Source organism: Micromesistius poutassou (genome assembly GCF_964030765.1).
Source record: "Micromesistius poutassou genome assembly, chromosome: 7".
NCBI classification, from domain to species: domain Eukaryota; kingdom Metazoa; phylum Chordata; class Actinopteri; order Gadiformes; family Gadidae; genus Micromesistius; species Micromesistius poutassou.
Genome location: NC_140277.1, coordinates 19,877,636 through 19,896,563, shown reverse-complemented (window position 1 = coordinate 19,896,563; position 18,928 = coordinate 19,877,636).

Below are 18,928 nucleotides of genomic sequence, written 5' to 3'. Positions count from 1 at the left end.
CAAACCAAACTTGAATATACCCTGTGAATACAGTGAAAAACAAGTGATTCACACATACACACTTTAAACAAAACAATCCTTAATGACCTGTATATGGTGGGTGCACATCAGAAAATAGATATATTTTCCTTCATCTCACTCCTTCTCAGCAGCATTCAGTTCATCTCATCTCTCTCTCTACCACCCCAGCTTCACGTGAGTGGCCTGCTTAAGTTGACTTTCACATTTTTCCCTGATGACCAGATCCGACCATCATGCTGCATCAGATGCACGTGGTCAGAGCTCCATCAAGAATATAAAGAAACATAATTAAACATGTGATATAGTCACCATTTCAATTTTGAGCAGTTGTAAATTAGGATGTTACCAGTAATACAAAAATCACAAGATCACTAAATCAGTGACCCCTGCAGCGCGGTGCTGAGGGAGCAGGGCTTCTGCTGAGATACGTGTGTGCACGTGTTAGTATGACGTGTTCCCCATAGGGGCTTTAACCAGAGGCCGACACACAGGCACCCCTAGAATAACACCAGGCAGTAACTGAAAGCGTCTGAACACATACACATGCATGACATAACCCATACTCATACCACACCCACACTCAAACTAACGTGAGCTCTAAAATGACTATTATTAGAAGTTACAACTTCATTAAATCATCAAAGAAAAGATGGGTATTCTGTATAAATCATTTTCAAAGAATGATGTGTCTGATGTGTACTCTCTCTAGTTTTACATTCTCCTCTTGAAGATCTCTTTTATTTTAACTATATTAATCATCTTTCAAAAATATGGTTAATTATGAATGTAATGATCAATAATGAGTCCTGCTAATCCTGAGTCCTGCTAATTGATCTTGTATTAATGTATTTTCAAAACCATTAGAAACATTTTCCACTTATTAATGTCAGTTCATGTGGGGACTGAAGATCCATGGCATTTTCAGTACACATTTTTCATGCAATGATTTGAGGCTGGCTTAAATATTTGATTGTTCTAATTTAATCTGAAAATGGTTTAATACTTGAGGGCTAAATCAAAATACCTTTGTACCTTTGTGTTACTATGGCATGCCCCTGCACACTAGTACTTTAGAGTCAATGCACAGAAGATAAAACATCTTTCGGTCATGTTTTGTTCAAATATTTACCCCTACCCAATATACTTGCATTAATCTTTGAAGGCCTATGATGGACTACATGGACTCATCGATTGCTGATGCTTTGCCAAACTGTCAATTTTAGCAACTTGAGAGTCTATTTTAAAATATTTAAAATTAAACCTTTTTTTATTTTGGAAACTGCGGCCTTGAGAGGCCCACATATAAGGATTTTTTGTTGGCAAAAGTAACCATTTTGAGAGTTATCAAAAGAGTTGTAGCAATGTCAAATCCAAATAGAATCCAAATATGCCGTATGGCGAATACCATTTACATTCTTATGCTCCAATAAAGCCAAAATGGAGCGATGAGACTATATGATCTATTGACAGCTATTTTTCCAACTCCTTTACCTTGGCAGGTGGTCTATTGCCGCTCCTGACGCCGTTTCCGTACGTTCTCGGGTCCTCTGGTTATATCCAGGGCCAGGGTTTCCCCTGACCCGCCCGATTGGCCTTGGGGCGCCTGCACACCAACAGACACATCAACCTTCTCATTGTTGTAAGCTAAATCAGTTATTTTTTTGTGTTACATTTGTGAAGTTTATATTTTCTACCAGCGGATAGCAAGTATCTAAATAATTAGGGCTATTTGAAGTTAACTCTCAAACTCTCTAGCACGCTGTCAGTGTGGTATTCATGATTCATTAAAGTAAGTCCAGTAAGTCGGCTATCTGTCATGGTGCTGCGTCTTTAAATGAGTCTTTAAATGAGTCTTTAAATGAGTCTTTAAATGAGTCTTTAGTCTTTAAATGCCTCCAACTGCTTAAAAGACCCCTCAGCAGAGGCCGTGGAAACCGCCATGTGAAATATCTTCGGAACACAGTGTCTGTCAGGATAAAAGTTTTGTGTCACCTGCAACACTTGACACATGTCACCGCCGCTGGACTCTGGGGAATTCAATTCTTTCCAAAGTTCAAATTCAATGTCAGCAACGTCAACATCGGGCATGACTGTCCCGTATTCCTTTTTAATCTCTGGCCACAAAATATAAGCAAGTGAGGCCGGATAAACTCTGTCAGTGTAAAGACTGACAGGTAATCCGGTAGCAGGTATTGGTTTACAGACGTGGTAGGATCAGACCAACTCTGTCCCTCGCCTCAAAGGGAAGAGGTCTATAAATGGAAGGAACAGATACAGCCAAAAACAGCAATTACATCAAGTATCGCTTTGACAGCATACTTGCAGCGTTCTGTGGTTCAATAGTAAGGGCAGATTTTGCACCAATAGACTCTTCTAGGTTCTTTCCCATACAGATGTGGAAGCATTCAGCAGCATGCAGCAGTCTTGGGAGATTATTTATTTGGCATTTCTCACTGAGTGGTTTTGTTCTCAGCATCATAGCACCGGAGGAGAACAGCATACAAGCCACACAAAATACTTAATGTGACGTATGGAATTTGACGTCTGGTGAAATCTGTGTAAAGGAGGCAGGTTTGTTAGTCAAAGGAACACGCCCAGGTGCTTATGGTACACACTGGGTTCTGACGTACAGCTGCAGACGCGCATCATTTGCAGAGCGGGGAAAGGGCCACGCCTTGAGTGAGCTAGAAGTCCAGCGAATAAGGCTCTGGAATGGGCACAGGTCATCATGAAAACAAAACAAAAAGCACTGCATACAGATGCCAATCCTAACATATAAGAGGATTCATAAACCAAGTCAATAACTTAGATGCATGCATAAAGTTATAAATCAAATCAACGTTTACAACCTGTAACATATATCAAACACACTTACTTTGACATTATAATGATGGAACGAGCTGTGCAGCGTAAATCCATGCATTTCATGGTTCTGTTTAGTAGTTCTCCTCGCGTCTCTATGGTAACAATGCATGTAGGGCACAAAGAAACTGCACTCACTTCTATTGAACAGTCGTGAAACCAAAATCCAATGTTTTTTTAAATTCTAAAATTAGTTTCACATCTGATGTTAATTGGACAGGGAAAATATCCTATGGCATGCTACAAATATATATATATATATATAAATATAGGGCAATTACACTTTCCTGGCACCGTGAAATAAATGAATGTTCAGCCGGTGAGATAGCTCTATTAGAGCGGGGAGGAATATCCTACAGATAGGAATTATGACAAGAAATATATTTACCCTGCTGAATGGGGGGCTAAATGAACCCTGTGATGCGTTTTCTAATAGAGTTTATTCCAGGGAGACTGATCACAATGTGATAGCTTTATGTAGATATCATCAGGGTTTGCCATCTCTAAGTCCACAATAGCATTGTTGAGTCATTACATTTTTTCAGGAGCTAGCTACTTGCATTGGTTGCTCTGATGGTCATTATACATAATATTATATTATATATATTATTTATATAAGGGGAAGGGCGAATATACACTTATTTTAACACCTATTTGAGGTTTATCTCAAATTAACTATAGAAGCTAACATAAAGTATGTGTATATGTTGTTAAAGCCTTCACTTACTGTATATGGTAAAGTTATCTGGCCGTTAAGTCACAAAATAAGTTATTACATTTGTTAAATAATAATTCATTATTATTTTTGATCTATTTATATTGATACTGTTATTTTCCCCATGTTTATCTCCTGCTTTGGCAATTGTTTGTTTCTCCATGAAGAAAACTCAATAAAGCAGTTTTTAGCGGAACTGAATCATCCTGAGAAAGAATAAAAATGGTCCGAAGTCGCATGGAGGAAGTAACAGAGCAGTGTGAAAGACAGTGGGTAGAGAAAAACATGTAAAGGGATGGAATAACTAATGGAAATGACAGAATGAATGACAAAAAAGAAGAATGCACGCCTTTGGTGGGATTAAAGAGAGAATGCAGGGAACACAGTGATGCTGTGATAGTTGTCGCCGCAGCGAGAGAATTAACTGGTCTATGAAAAACAGATTTTCAGCTAATCTATCTTCCTGCCTAATTCCCTTACTAATTGAGATATAGCTCTGACTCTAACTGGAAAACGTGCATGTGACAGAGAGGAGAAGGAGGAGAGAGAGAGAGAGAGAGAGAGAGAGAGAGAGAGAGAGAGAGAGAGTGTGTGTGTGTGAATGGAATGAAGACAAAACAGGCACATGTCCTGAATCAGGGAGAGACAGGCAGGGAGGGGCAGGATATAGTGAGGGCTTTCTATAGAAGAGAAGATAATTCAGTTGATATTGACTCCAAGGCAGAGAGGAGAGTTGTGAAGGCTGGGGAGGTATTGGAGAACAGACCAGGGGAGAGAAGAGAGCAATCACTGGAATGAGGTGTTGACGGCACGCGCTGAATGAACCCTCACATCGTTCAACTGCTTCTAAACGTGGCATGCTTCAGAAAGCAAAAGCAGGGTGTTTAATGGTTTCTTTGATGAAACGTGCAATCAGTCTGATTGACTCAGCAAATCAATGGCCGCCCATTGATTTGACCCTGATCGATAACCCTGATGGACAAAGGATGAGAGGGGCGTGGCAGCACACGTTCCCCTCCTGACTCACACAATCCTTTCATTCCCCCTGTCGTTCATTAAGGTGATGCATGTTCCCTTTGGCCATTTAGCCAGAACGATCCGATGATCAACACCGACGTGAAGCTGATAATTGATAACATTTCAATGATGTTGTCAACAAAATATTATTGAATGTGTTTGGTTAATCAGGATATGTAAATCCCTGCACCGTAGTAGAAGCCAACGGGAAGAAACATTCGACTCATTAGGGGAAACTGGTGCCAAATATGCTGCCAAAAATAAAGAAATACCCACAAAAACGGAGGGAATTAGTGCAAAGCACTACAAATAGGAAGCATTTAGCTTCCTATTTGTAAAAATAAAATGGAATCCTATTGTTATAACAGAGTAATGCACACAGAGCACCTATAGCGGGGTGTATTTATTAAGCTCTGTTAGGACTCACGTCTTACTGCAAACCACTGATTCTGGGCCGAGCGGACAGCGGGCTTCTTGGCTTCATTAAACACAACTTAGGGAAACACGTTTCACACCCTCCAAAACGCTGCTCCGTGGGCCTCCAGAGCCAGGGACACTCGCTTGGCCTTGTAGTGTCAATCTGGCGACACTTGAGTGAAATAAGAACCTCTTTGTGTCCCAATTCTACATTTGTATATTCGTTTGTTCGATGTTAATCCTTCCTTTCAAAAATAGAGTTGAAAGATTTTTGAAATGTCCATTGTCTCCCCCAGGGCTTTGACTTGTCTTTGATTGAACAGCTTTTTAATACATGTGTGTTCCTTGTGCTTAGGCTCCTTGAAACCTAAAGCCACAATGCCACAGAAAAGTGGGTTAGCATATACAACAATTTGATTTGCGCTTGTGGAATTTGTTCAACCAAGATATATTTGTACACTGTGTATATATGTACACTGTGCTGGATATGGTCACGGCAGCCAGTCCATTTGCAACTTGTCTGCAACAACCAAGACGTTTGTCAGGATCTACTGAACAACTGAACTGAACGACAAAATATAAGAGGTTCCGTACATTGTTATGTTTACCAAAGAATTCTAGAACATGGCCACATCCAAATAAAGAAGTTCCGTTCATTCATGCAGGAAATGTAACACATTTAATAACTTAATAAAAAAAATGCATGTTTTGTAACATGTTTGTGTAACAACAAGAAAAAGTTGTCCGTGTATCACACAGAGGAGATGATGGACAAATGGGGTAAAAAGGCTGACTAGTAGAAGGGACAAAGAGAGAGGGAAAGTTATTCTGAGGCATCAGGGACTAATGGATTAGTTCAATATCAAACTGATGAAACGATGTGGTTTGTGTGTGCACGTTTCCCCTTCTCTCAGAGCTGCTAGTTCACATGTTGCTTGGAGTGTTTGTTTTTGTTTGTGGGTATGTATGTGCATGTGTGTGAGGAATTGAGACTCCCTATACTTCACTTTTGTTGCCTGTTTTTAACCCCTAAAAATAGACTTAAGTGTTAAGAAATGTCTTACAGTTGGTTCTTTAGTGTGTGTGTGTGTGTGTGTGCGTGTGTGTGTGTGTGTGCATGCACATTTCAGTATCAGGGACCTAGATATAGTGCCTAAAAGAAAACCTAAAGCTTTGTTACTTTGTTCCATTATGGCAGAGACACACGTTGCTGTTTAATAATACAGAGCAGTGACTGCCAACTGTCCCACTCTCGTCTGTGTGACAGCTCGCAGGGAATATAAAAACTACTGTGGAGGACGGGTTCAACAAAAGATGCCTTTGCACCACTTTAAACACACACGCACACAAAATATGCTGACACATCAAATCATCCAAATGGATTGAAAGTGGCCATTTGTGATCCACTTTGTGCCCAGATCTGGCAGCGACTTTTCACCTGTAGCTATGGGCTAATGGCAGCCCTTCACTCCTCAATACACAACAACCAGCTTGTATGCCCGCCTCCTTCTAGCCCACCATTTGACTTAATATACCGTCAAAACTTGGATTCATAGAAATTAAACAGTCTCCATTTATGTGACATGTTTTCACCTAAGGTGACACGTAAGGTCAAGTGGGGTCAAAGGAAAATTACCCAGGTACCAGGTACAAATAAATAAATAAACAAACAAGATGGAGTTTATTTGTAGGAATCTACCATTTCTTTTACATCCATGAGTCAGATGAAGTCAAACATTCCAGGACCGTAACCTAATAAACTGCAATTGTTGGCATATATATATATATATATATATATATATATATATATATATATATACACATATACTGTATATATAGTATACACACAAACAAGAAAAAATGGTCTAAAATCCTTTCAGGACGCACCCATGGATGTATTCTGGTCATGGCTTTGAGGGGGACAGCCATGTATATTTGATGCCAGGGACACACGCAGTTAAAACAACGGTAAGTGTTGGTAAGAAAGGGACAGAGAGAGAGAGGGGAAGAAGGGACATGCATTCATATTTAATCAGTGGGACAGAAGGTTATTTGATGGTTAAGATAACTAGTAAGTGGTGCAAAAAAAAAAAATAAAGAAGAGAAAGGACACATTCATATTTAATCAGGATGAGTCCTGGTTAAAACAGCTGTGAAGTGCTGCGGTCTGAGCGGAAAATACACATGGGGCCAAACAGCTACAAACGGATACTGGCCAATTGACTCAACCTCGAGGGACATCAGAAAAAATAGACACGGGGGACACTTTCACTGAGTGCCACACAGCTGGAGTTAGCCAGGGATGGGCACGTATCCATATTTTATAACAGAGTGGCTGCTAAAACGCCTAATAACAGGTGGCACCGATACGGAGTCACTGCGAGAAGAAAGAGAAAGAGATTGATGAACATGGAAAGAGCGCAACGGTGATTGCAAATGGGCAATCTAAAAGCCGATGTCTGCACTTTTGAATATAGACCTCTCCGCGCTGACATTTTTAGACAATGCTGAGAGGCTGTTACGGTGTTGACATCCGGGATGGATCCATTAGGCCTGGTGTTCAGCGTCAGCCTCACTGGATGGCTGACTGGCGTCCAGCCACAGCTGTTCCAGAAGTGGAGCCCACTACGCTCACGCCGCCGTTCCTTACAGAGACAGTTATTACAGAACTACATTGGACCGTTCATTTGATGCGGCACTTTGTATGATTTGTTGTGAGCAACCTCTCGTGGCTTGAGTTGAAGCTACCATTAAAGCTTTATCATTTTCAGATGAAAAGTACTGTCATTTGATACTTTACCCCAAATTGCACCAGAATAAAGCTAGGGAAAATGACCTGTTTAATGGAGAACAAATGATGAGAGCGATCAGTGCCCGTTAAAACCCCTCAACTATCGCAAGGAAAGTCAGTGTTGGCATCAAAATACATTTTGTCATCCAGGACGTGGACAAGTACCTGCATTGCCTAACTCTCTATATCTAACTAGCTATTCTATTGATACAAGTTGGTGCCGTGACAAGAGGCTTTCGGCAAAAGTTGATGAGCATCTCTTGTCTTAGAGACAGTTTCAAACATAAGTAATCACACCATTTGATGACATTTTGCAAGACTGGACCATGGCTCACCTCATGGTCCTGCAGAAGCTGACAATCATCAAATAATCAGCAAACTTATGAACCTTGACTCAAAAATACTCAAATAACAGTTATTAGAAATAACAAAGGCTTCACAGCGGGCCCCCTGGTGATCCTGTTCATCAGGCCCTCAGACTGAGCTGCGTTAACACGGCTTCTCTGTGACCTCATTCTCAGAGCCGACCAGCCAACGTACGATGCCAAAGTCAACGCCAGATGTTTGAAGAAGCCTGCAAGCGAGAATAAGGGGCTGCATGCAGTTGTAAGCTAAAGAAAAAAGAACAATGCATAAGCGTAGAGATAATCTTCTCACCCTCCAGGTTCTCCATAGAGAAATACAGCAAGGTTGATGTGGCCTCCTCTACTACTTTTCTTTCTTGATACACAAATTGGACTGTCAATTACAATGTGTCATTGCCAGTAAGCTCCTCTTTTCTTTTTTTTTTTTTTTAAGCTCCACAATTCTTTCAAAACCTTTCATAACTCCTGCTGTAAGCGGGCGCTAATCACTCAACCACTTTGGTGATGGATTGATCACTGAAACCACCATGACTTGGGAACTTTGGGAGAAAGAGAACTGGAAAATAAATGGGAAAATTCCTCCGATGCATTTTTTAAGTAGTTGGCTGCTAATTGGCAGTCAAGCCAAATTATTTAAAAATCGGAGGCAGGACAGAGGAGGAAAATAATCCATATTTAAGACAAAACAAATCGATGTTAAAGATAAAACAAGCAGCACAACTACTTGGCCGCAACTCGTTCAGCCCCTATTCAAATGGTAGCCATTATATATACTGTAACACAAATAATGAAATGTTCACAAACAAAACACAAACACAAACACACAATTTCACTAGCTTACACACAATAGATGCGGCACAGACTAGTGGACTTCCAGTGCAATACAGTGCTCTCTTATAAGGTCAGAGGATGATGGATGTTCTAGTTTCATGGCTTTTATTCAATCAAAGTATTCAGCTATTTTATTACCAACCTATTAATCAGCCTCTTTGACCTTGGGTAGCCGACAAGTCTATTAACGCCATGAGCATTGGCTTTTGCCATGTACGTATGTGATTATTATTATTTATGTGAGTATCCATGTATTCTTTGGAGCAGGTCTGTGAGCATATAATCATCCACGTGTGCTGTATTGTATGTTCAGTAGGCATGTCTAGGCATATTTTTCCACAATGCTAATTGTAATATTAATCTTTTATAATGTGCGTGTGTCAGACAGGTTTGTTGACGTGTTTGCTGTATCTGTTTTTAAAGGGATTTGGTCTGCAGTGTGTAAAGCTTTATCATTGAGAGGGAATGAGGTCTTTTTATTTGCTCTGACAGGGCAATGAGCCACTGAGACAAGATGAAACATATTTATTGTGCTGCAGGCCGACGTGTGTGTGTGTGTGTGGGTTCCATGCTGATCTTCTCCGGCCATTTCAGTCTGATGGACACACACGCACACACACACACACACACACACACACACACACTTTCTCTCTCTGGAGCTATCATGGCTTGTGTGCTGACAACATAATTGGCTGGCCTGGCATTTCAATTCAGTGCTGTTTGATTGCTGTGGGCTAGCTCATCCTCCGCTCGGTTAGCCCCGACTGCTAATAATCCAGCAGAGACAGACAGAGGCGTTGGCAACGCTTCCACTGTCCGGCTTTATCGCTGCCTGTGAATGCCATTCAGCATTGGGGATTGGGAAAGAGATAAAAGGACATCTTATTTTCATTATAATGTTGTTGGAGAGTGGGTTCATTTTTCCCCTTCTTTATACATTACATCCTTTCATTGTTTCTTTACCTTGTCTGCATGTGTTTTTCCCTTTTTCACATTTAACACAAATGTTCTAACAAAAATATAATATAAATATCTTATTTGCCCTTCAATGCATTGGTCAAATTTTCTGTTTCTGTCTATTTCGTTTACACTCCCTTAATACCTGTATTTAAATGGCAGACAACGGTGTACGTCGGCCAGAAAGTAATCAACATATTCAGGGTTTTACTTTACGTTTGATAAAGAGAGGACATCTTTGGCTGATGCAAAAAACTCGTTTTGAAGTTACTGTCTCTTGTGCAAGCACAACATTGAGAAATAGCAGCTCTCGTGCACTTATACAGCTAGGAAGCTTATGACGATAGTGCGTTTATTGACCCTATCACAGGTGCGTTTTAGACCAGCAGACTGAGGTGAGTTCATGGGGATCAGAGTGAGCCTCATACTCCAGGTGTGTATATCAAGGCCTGTGAACAGACTTTTCTCCTCAGAGTAGGGCTTGTTACAAAGCTGCAGTACCCCCTGTGGCTTGGCCAGTATCTCCCTGTATTGCCCGAGCAAGTACAGAATACTGCCTGGTGTGGCGTCGTAGCAGAGGCCTTTTCACAATGATGAGGTCAGTGCTGAACGGTACCCAGGAGGAGTACCCACAGCAGTCAAGAGGAGAAGAGTTGGTGCCCCCGGTTCTGTCAGAAGCAGACCTAAAATCCTGGGGGGGGGGGGGGGGGGGGGCGCTAAGCTAACAGGGTGCTGACCCTACTACGGTGCACTACGTCAGGAAGGCAGAAAGTGGTAAGGGAATCTTTTGGCTGCACACCCTGGAGCAGACACAGGACTGGACGTTAACACAAACAACTTCACTGTGTACATGTACAGCACTCACACGTCTACCGCCCCATATTGCACCACACGTCTTCACCACACGTCACACTGTGTTCTCCTTTCAGTCGCAGTCTTACGTCGGAGCTCAACTTCGCTCTCCTCTCTTAGCGGCGGAGCCCCGAGTCCCGAGTGCCGCTCCTTCCCGAAGACATACAGTCACCTGCGGCCACACGGTCTAATAAATAACTCAATACATATTCAATAAACAGTCATTTAAATATCTGTATAAACTGTGCAAACTGTGCTGTGCAAACTTTGGCAAATAAAGTGCTATCGTGACAAAGTAAAGTGCAAAGTGCCGTTATTACCTATGTACCTTTAAGTTGTTGTGCAAAAGAACATAATTACCCCCATGTGCAAAATGTACAAGTAACAAAATGCGCTTTGTTACACCAGGATTACTCACTGGTTCCTGGCCCAGAGCAGAGGGTCTTGGGAGAGGGGGCAGGACACGTCACAGGGTACACGTCACTTATTTTGTCTTGTGTAGTTCTCATTTTCTATTTTTTCACAAAAATAATGAATGTTATATTCCTACCATGCCTCCCTGCTCATTTACGTCTGGTCACAAGTCATTACATTAACATTACATTAACATTACATTAACCAAGGAGTTTAATGCACGTGGAAAACTACAGAGCCGCCGAAGTGACATGAAGGAAAAAAAAAAGACTGGGGACAAACACTGACTATAGTTTTGCGAGATCTTGACTTTATTTTGCGAGACCTTGACTTTCATTTGCAAATCTTGACTTTGATTTGCGAGATCTTGTGTCTGTTTTGCCAGATCTCCAGTTTGATTTGCGTGATCTTGACCCAGACCCACACACACATTGCACTCTGCACAGCGAACCGCTGGTCCGTGTCCCCCTGGGGAGCGGGGCTGCGGACTCCAGCCCCGCCGGACCAACACACACACACACACACACACACACACGCGCGCGCGCAGCCTAACTCTAGCCCCAGGAAAGGAGCGACACAAACGGTGAAACACTGGTCCGTGTCCCCCTCGGGAGCGGGTCTCCAGCCCCGCTGGACCAACACCCCCCCCCCCCCCCCCCCATCTCATCTCCAGAGCACATGTCACCCCCAGCTGCCTCACACACACAGACAAACACCTCCCACCATCTCCAGGGCACGTCCACCACCCCGATCGCCAGCCGGCCCTTTGAGACCAAAACAAGGTCTCGCAAAACTATAGTCAGTGTTTGTTGTTTTTGTCTTCGTCTTGTTTTTTTCTTCCTTCATGTCACTTCGGCAGCTCGGTAGAAAACAGCTGAATGGTTAAATAGACTGAAAACAATTATACATTTTGCTACTTAAATAATAGAGATAGTATGATCATTATTAAAGGTCCCATGGCATGAAAATTTCACTTTATGAGGTTTTCTAACATTAACATGAGTTCCCCTAGCCTGCCTATGGTCTAGCCTGGTGCTACCAGACCATCGTACTTCATTTCATTTGTACAGAAGGTCTGGAACTGCTGTAATTGGCAAACGTTCACTCACTTGGAGGCGGGTGTCTGTTGAAGTTTAAAACTATTGGATCTGCCCAGTGCCACTCTTGATCTGCCATAACCAATCGCAATAGCGTTTGGTCGTGACGTATGTCATGCGCTGGGACCGGCCGGAAACTACGTTGCGCGCATGCGCAGGCTGTGTACACAAACAAAACAAGATGAAGCGTGAAGATGTCTGTCAACGATAGCTGCAGGTTTTGTTCATCTAATTTTAGAGTTCAAGGAACAATTACAAATTCTACATTAATATTTGATAGTAAGGACAGAGATAATGTTTGCAGTCAACTGTCGAGGCTGGGTCTTGTCATTGACAATACGTCGCTACTTCGACGTCATCGTTCTCAGCCACTTCCTCTGTTCGCTGATTGGTCACACAGAAATTTGTTCGGGCAAAATCCCACTAACAAGCCCCAGCCCCAGACTGACTACTGAAGGGAAAATGAAATTTGGGCGGAAGTAGGTGGGCGGGCGGAGCCAGGATACCTATGGTCCCCCAGTGACTAGAAATGGCGTTAGGTGTGAAACGAGCACTAGGTATACTGCTCCGCCTTTGGAAAAAACAAAGCTCAAACACGCCGATTTGGAATGTCATCATAAGGGGCCAGGTTACCTCCCCTTTCTCTGATTGGCCCGCCCAGAGAATTTGGCCCGCCAATGAGACAATGAGCTAGGACCGAGTAGCTCATTATCATTAATAATATATTAATCACATACATTTTTGTTAGATTGATCGATTTTGAAAATAAATGTTAGATGCAGCCCTAAATGGCACTTCATTCGGTGCAAACACAGCCAGCTGGGCTACAGCAACAGTCAGCCGTGCTGCAACCACAGCCAGCCGGGCTACAACAACAGCCAGCCAGGCTACAACAACAGCCAGCCAGGCTACAACAACAGCCAGCCGTGCTACAACAACAGCCAGCCGGGCTACAACCACAGCCAGCCAGGCTACAACAACAGCCAGCCGGGCTACAACCACAGCCAGCCAGGCTACAACAACAGCCAGCCGTGCTGCAACAACAGCCAGCCGGGCTACAACAACAGCCAGCCGGGCTGCGGCCACAGCCAGCCAGGCTACAACAACAGCCAGCCGGGCTACAACCACAGCCAGCCGGGCTACAACCACAGCCAGCCAGGCTACAACAACAGCCAGCCGGGCTACAACAACAGCCAGCCAGGCTACAACAACAGCCAGCCGGGCTGCGGCCACAGCCAGCCAGGCTACAACAACAGCCAGCCGGGCTACAACCACAGCCAGCCGGGCTGCAACCACAGCCAGCCGGGCTACAACAACAGCCAGCCGGGCTACAACAACAGCCAGCCGTGCTACAACAACAGCCAGCCGTGCTACAACAACAGCCAGCCGGGCTACAACAACAGCCAGCCGGGCTACAACAACAGCCAGCCGGGCTGCAACCACAGCCAGCCGGGCTACAACAACAGCCAGCCGGGCTACAACAACAGCCAGCCGGGCTGCAACCACAGCCAGCCGGGCTACAACAACAGCCAGCCGGGCTACAACAACAGCCAGCCGTGCTACAACAACAGCCAGCCAGGCTACAACAACAGCCAGCCGTGCTGCAACCACAGCCAGCCGGGCTACAACAACAGCCAGCCAGGCTACAACAACAGCCAGCCGGGCTACAACAACAGCCAGCCAGGCTACAACAACAGCCAGCTGGGCTACAACAACAGCCAGCCGGGCTACAACAACAGCCAGCCGGGCTACAACCAGACACTCGTGGGGCTGCAACGGATGTCAACAAAGGCGGCAAGAAACTGCTTAATCCAGCAATCACGAAAAACCAGAAAAGGAAAGTGTTTCAAACAGTTAATAATTCCAGATTAATCTGGGACCCTAAAGCAAAGCCAAAAGGCATATTATGTGGACATTTAAACATACGCAGCATTAAATCAAAAAGTGACCAAGTCCAACATCTTCTCAATGACTCTAATCTTGACTTTCTTTGCCTGTCTGAAACCTGGCTTGTAAAAAAATCCATGTATCAGATTTCTATCATAATCCTCCTGTTTGAAATGGAGACTGCATATCGTTTTACCTTTTATCATTTCAATACCGGCGTCTTCTCCAATTGTGGGGTTGTTTATCGCCCGCAGCCATCGTTTGCAACGCTCACTGTCTCTCACTGGCAAAACGTGAAAACTTCACTTCCTAGACTTTTCAGTGCAACCGGGTACCAAACAACTATTGGGCATTTTTGCGTTTGAAAAAACGAGAGCAGAAGTCTGAACTAGTGAAAGTATCACAGGGATTTGTTTACACAAAGTTTGCTTGCGCTACCACTCGCGCAAGTATAACAGGTCCTTCCCCCTCCAAACGGAAACAGGCGGGCGGGGCAGCGAGCACAATGCACTGTGGATGTTGGAGGATTTCTTACTTTTGAGCCAGAGAGACCATAAAAACACTCTTTCTGCCTTTTCTCAGGCTAGGATGAACCAAATTCAAATTTTTTTTTTGCACATTTATAATACATAGAATTATTTACTTCATATAACCTTCATATGTCCACCGGTGAACTACTTCTTTAAGCCTGGTCTCTGTTGAGTCTTCACTGAACCATTTGAGTAACTTTGCCTTGACTTCTGTCTTTGTTTGCTCTACCCGGTTTGATCTTATTGTCAACCTTTGTTACCTGACCCTGATTTTTGGACTACCCTTTGGATAAACTGTTGGATTAGTTTTTTGGCCTTTTTTGATTTATGGACTTTGATCTATGGAGTTTTTGTTTTTGTATCTTCTGAGCTTTATTTTTTTTTCCTGTGGAATAAATCCTTAAACTTATCCTGCCTTTGCTTCGCACTTGAGTCACCCTAAGTTCCTGGATTCCGTAAACCCTGACAGATCTATAAAGGTTGTTGGATCTATTTGTTATATTGGCCCCCTGACTGTTGTATATGACTGTTGTCATTCTTTCTCAAATTCCCACATGTCTTCACTGTCCCCATGTGAGGGGCCGTTATTGGTCCCTCTCTTGGCCACGTAGCCAAGAGGAAACGCACACAACCCATTCTATAAGCTTGAATGAAGTAAGATTGCAATGGATTCCATGGAAGACTATTTGATTCGGACACTTAAAGTACATCTTGATGAACCTTCATAATATAATTAGAAGTAAATGACCATCTCTATAGTTATCAAGGGGAACAAAAGCATGGCAAGATGAAGATAATCAACTGCACTCTCAAGTATTTCAAATGTTTTGAAGGACTTCAATTCTTGTTCACTGACGTGTGCTCTCTGATACAGACAGTTTGGGGCTAGAAAGTTACCAAGTTAAATAAGTTGCATCCTGTTACTTAGTGACAACAATAGCCTTATGGCTATTGTTTTAAAAATACAATTTATAAATAATGAGGGTCAAGCTCTTTTCAATAATTACAATGTAAAAGTAATACACCCACAATACAATATACACAGCTTTACATTAAATGTCTCAAGTGTCGGTTATTTTAATTTATTGTTAGTTTGCAGCTATGTTTTAACTTAACCTATCATTCTCTGACTGGGTTGATGGGAGGGGGTAAAGGGTCAATGTTTTTGCCGGGTCAACTGTGACCTACTGTTTAATTTGTTATTTTGACCAGCAAAACGAAACAAATAAATACATAGTTAAAAAATTAAATATACATAAATATATAAGTATGCTCTCTGCATATGTTGTTTAGTGAAGTTTGCTGCTAAAATAAAATATATGGCTTCATCTGTCGACAACCAATTTCATGGAAAAGATTGCCCACCATAAACTCTGCAATCTGGTTTAAGGGAAGCTCAGGCCTGCCTTCTCTGTCATGAAAATGTACGGTTTCCCTCCGTTTACGTATTAATTACTAACTACTACACCCTGTGAAATGGAGACATTTCAATATTCCTTTGATTGTTAACTGCATGGTTATTGATCTATCCCTCTAAAAGCATTCTAGTAATGTCCCTTTTCCTTACTCAGAAACCATAAACCTTAAGAAATGTATTTGATTTGTGTTGTACATTGGTTAGATAGGACTTCCAGGGGACAATATTGTTCACGGTAACTATTGCTACTCACGTCAACGTACACGTGATTATTATTACCACGCCCCTACTAATAACCACTCTATGGTGTGATGACAATTTCTCCTACAATACTGTTGTGGATTTTGGTCCAGGAAAGGCCGCCGAGACAGGATCGCTTTTAACTCACTTTATTTGGTTAAGGTTATTGGTCTATTGTCTATCGTCTATGAAACAAAAGGAGAGGGATCGTAAATAACACGCGTGGAGCGTCTCAAAGCTTAGCATTCAGGATACGCCGCCGAGAGATTCTGTCCTCCAAAGGCGGAGTCTGAGTTTATGTATCCCAGGTGTTCTTCTTTGGGTTTTCTCACTTCCTCTGTGTGTCCGTTGCTGCCCCTAGTGTAAATGTTTTGTAACTTTGTCAAATGTGTTCAGTGCTGCCCTCAGGCGATTAGGAGGGGAAATTACCTCTAAACTATGCTTGGTGTTACTGGATATGGCTATGTGAGAGTATTACAGTAAAAATGTATCACTAGGGAATATTACAATTAAAAAATGTCACAATACCATGCCTTTTAACATGTTTTAAACACACTTCTCACCTGAAACTTAAACATTCACACACAGTGCCAACGTGACGTACCGCATGCACTTGACCTCCTGGGCTGAATGACCCCTGACCTGACCTCTGACCTGTGCCCCGCCTGCCAGAAGGCCTTCAGCCGCCCTGGTCTGCCAGATGGAAACATCATGTATTCATAGCCTGTTTATGTGAACGTTGCATATTGAGTACATTCAATAATAAATCAAAACAATGAAATAGATAAACAAAATAAGGATGTGTGCATGGGTGGTGGGGGGGGTCTTCCATCCTACTATGGGTCCCACATTTGGCAATATTTTGTTTTTTGAAGTCATTTTTGAAACAAAGCAACCCAAAAAATAGGAAAGTTTAAAAAAGGATTACATAAGATATAGCTATGTTAGGTTCAAACACTGGTGAAACACTTCACTTAGGTTTCCCTTTCGTGCATCGTTTTGACTCCATACGCTCCCTCCTTCCTTATGAATATCCGGCATTGTGAAGTTTTGTCTTTCACGCCGCTGTGATTGACGATGGAGATGGATTCGCCGAACCAATCAAAGAAGAGGTGCCGTGATTAGTCAAAATGGGGTTGGTAGTGGTCTTAAATCGAAATGGTCGAAACAGATATTCTTCCAGAGCATTTCACTCACTAACAGCTGATGGACTGGCTGTCATTTCTAGCCAATTGGACTCAAATAATAGCAATCGAACTTTACCTACAGAATCTTTACAGGCCAATCATTTTTCTTGGCACTTATTATATATCACCCCCGCCCCATACACACACGTGTCTTATTTCACATGAAAACCTTTTTTATTATTGGTTTTATGATCACCATGAATTAAAATCATTTGTTTAGTCAAATTCATGGCAGCATCAGTTAGAATTCTTACCTCACCCTTGTTCAAATGACAGAGCACACCCCTGTGTGTGTGCCTCAGGCGGCTCTGACGAAAGCATTGGCGTTTAATCACAACCACAACCGAACTTGGGAAAGCAAAAGAGAAGTGGAAGAGTGGCAGGGGACAGACACACAGACACGGTAGACAGGAATGATGGACAGAAATAGGCTGACAGAGAAGCAGTGCCGGGACAGCCAGATGGGTTGTTGAGATACACCAAAGCCCGACTGAGTAGGACACAGTGTGAAGTGTGAAGTGAATTAAGGCCGTACGTAGGACAGCGGACGCCAGCACATCAGGGGTACATTGTGCGGCTGTGTGTGTGTACTGTAAAACAACATTAAGCGCTGCAAATGGATGCAAAATTCATCAGGTGTGTGTGTTTAACAGGGCTGACCTTAATCCTGCTCTGCTGTCTTTTTCCTTCAATTATGTAAGACGGGAATTTAGATATGAATATAGAATGACTTCTCACCAGATGCAGAAATGTCAAGACAGAATGTCAAACACCCACACACACACCCGGGCAGACACATACACAGGCATTCACAGTCACGCACACACATACATACATACACACACACACACACACCGATGAAAATAACCGTGATTTCAAATCTGCACTTCACTTCGAAAATAAGCGTAAGCTAATGGCCATCGAGTTTTGTAGGATCCCCTTTGTCAAACACACGTTGAGTCCCACCTCAACAGTTTACTAACTCACAAGTAGACACTCTGGCTGAACAATCGCAAAGGCTGTTATACAAAACTCACACACACAGAGAGAGAGAGACAGAGTCAAAGCCAGGTCAAGTAAAGATGAAAAACAGAGAGCATTGTGGGAGGGAAAGGGACAGGGTCAGTTCTGAAATATTAACAAACCCTGGCTCTTCTGTTCCATTATATTCTCCAATATATCAAGAGACCGTTGGGCTGGAGAGGTGTCAGACAGGCTGCCAGAGCAGAGACACAAGAGCAGAATTAAAGGAGTTAGTAGAGCAAGACAAAAGTGAGAGATAGCAATATCCAATCTATCTGAATAAATAAATGGATCCAAGAATTAAG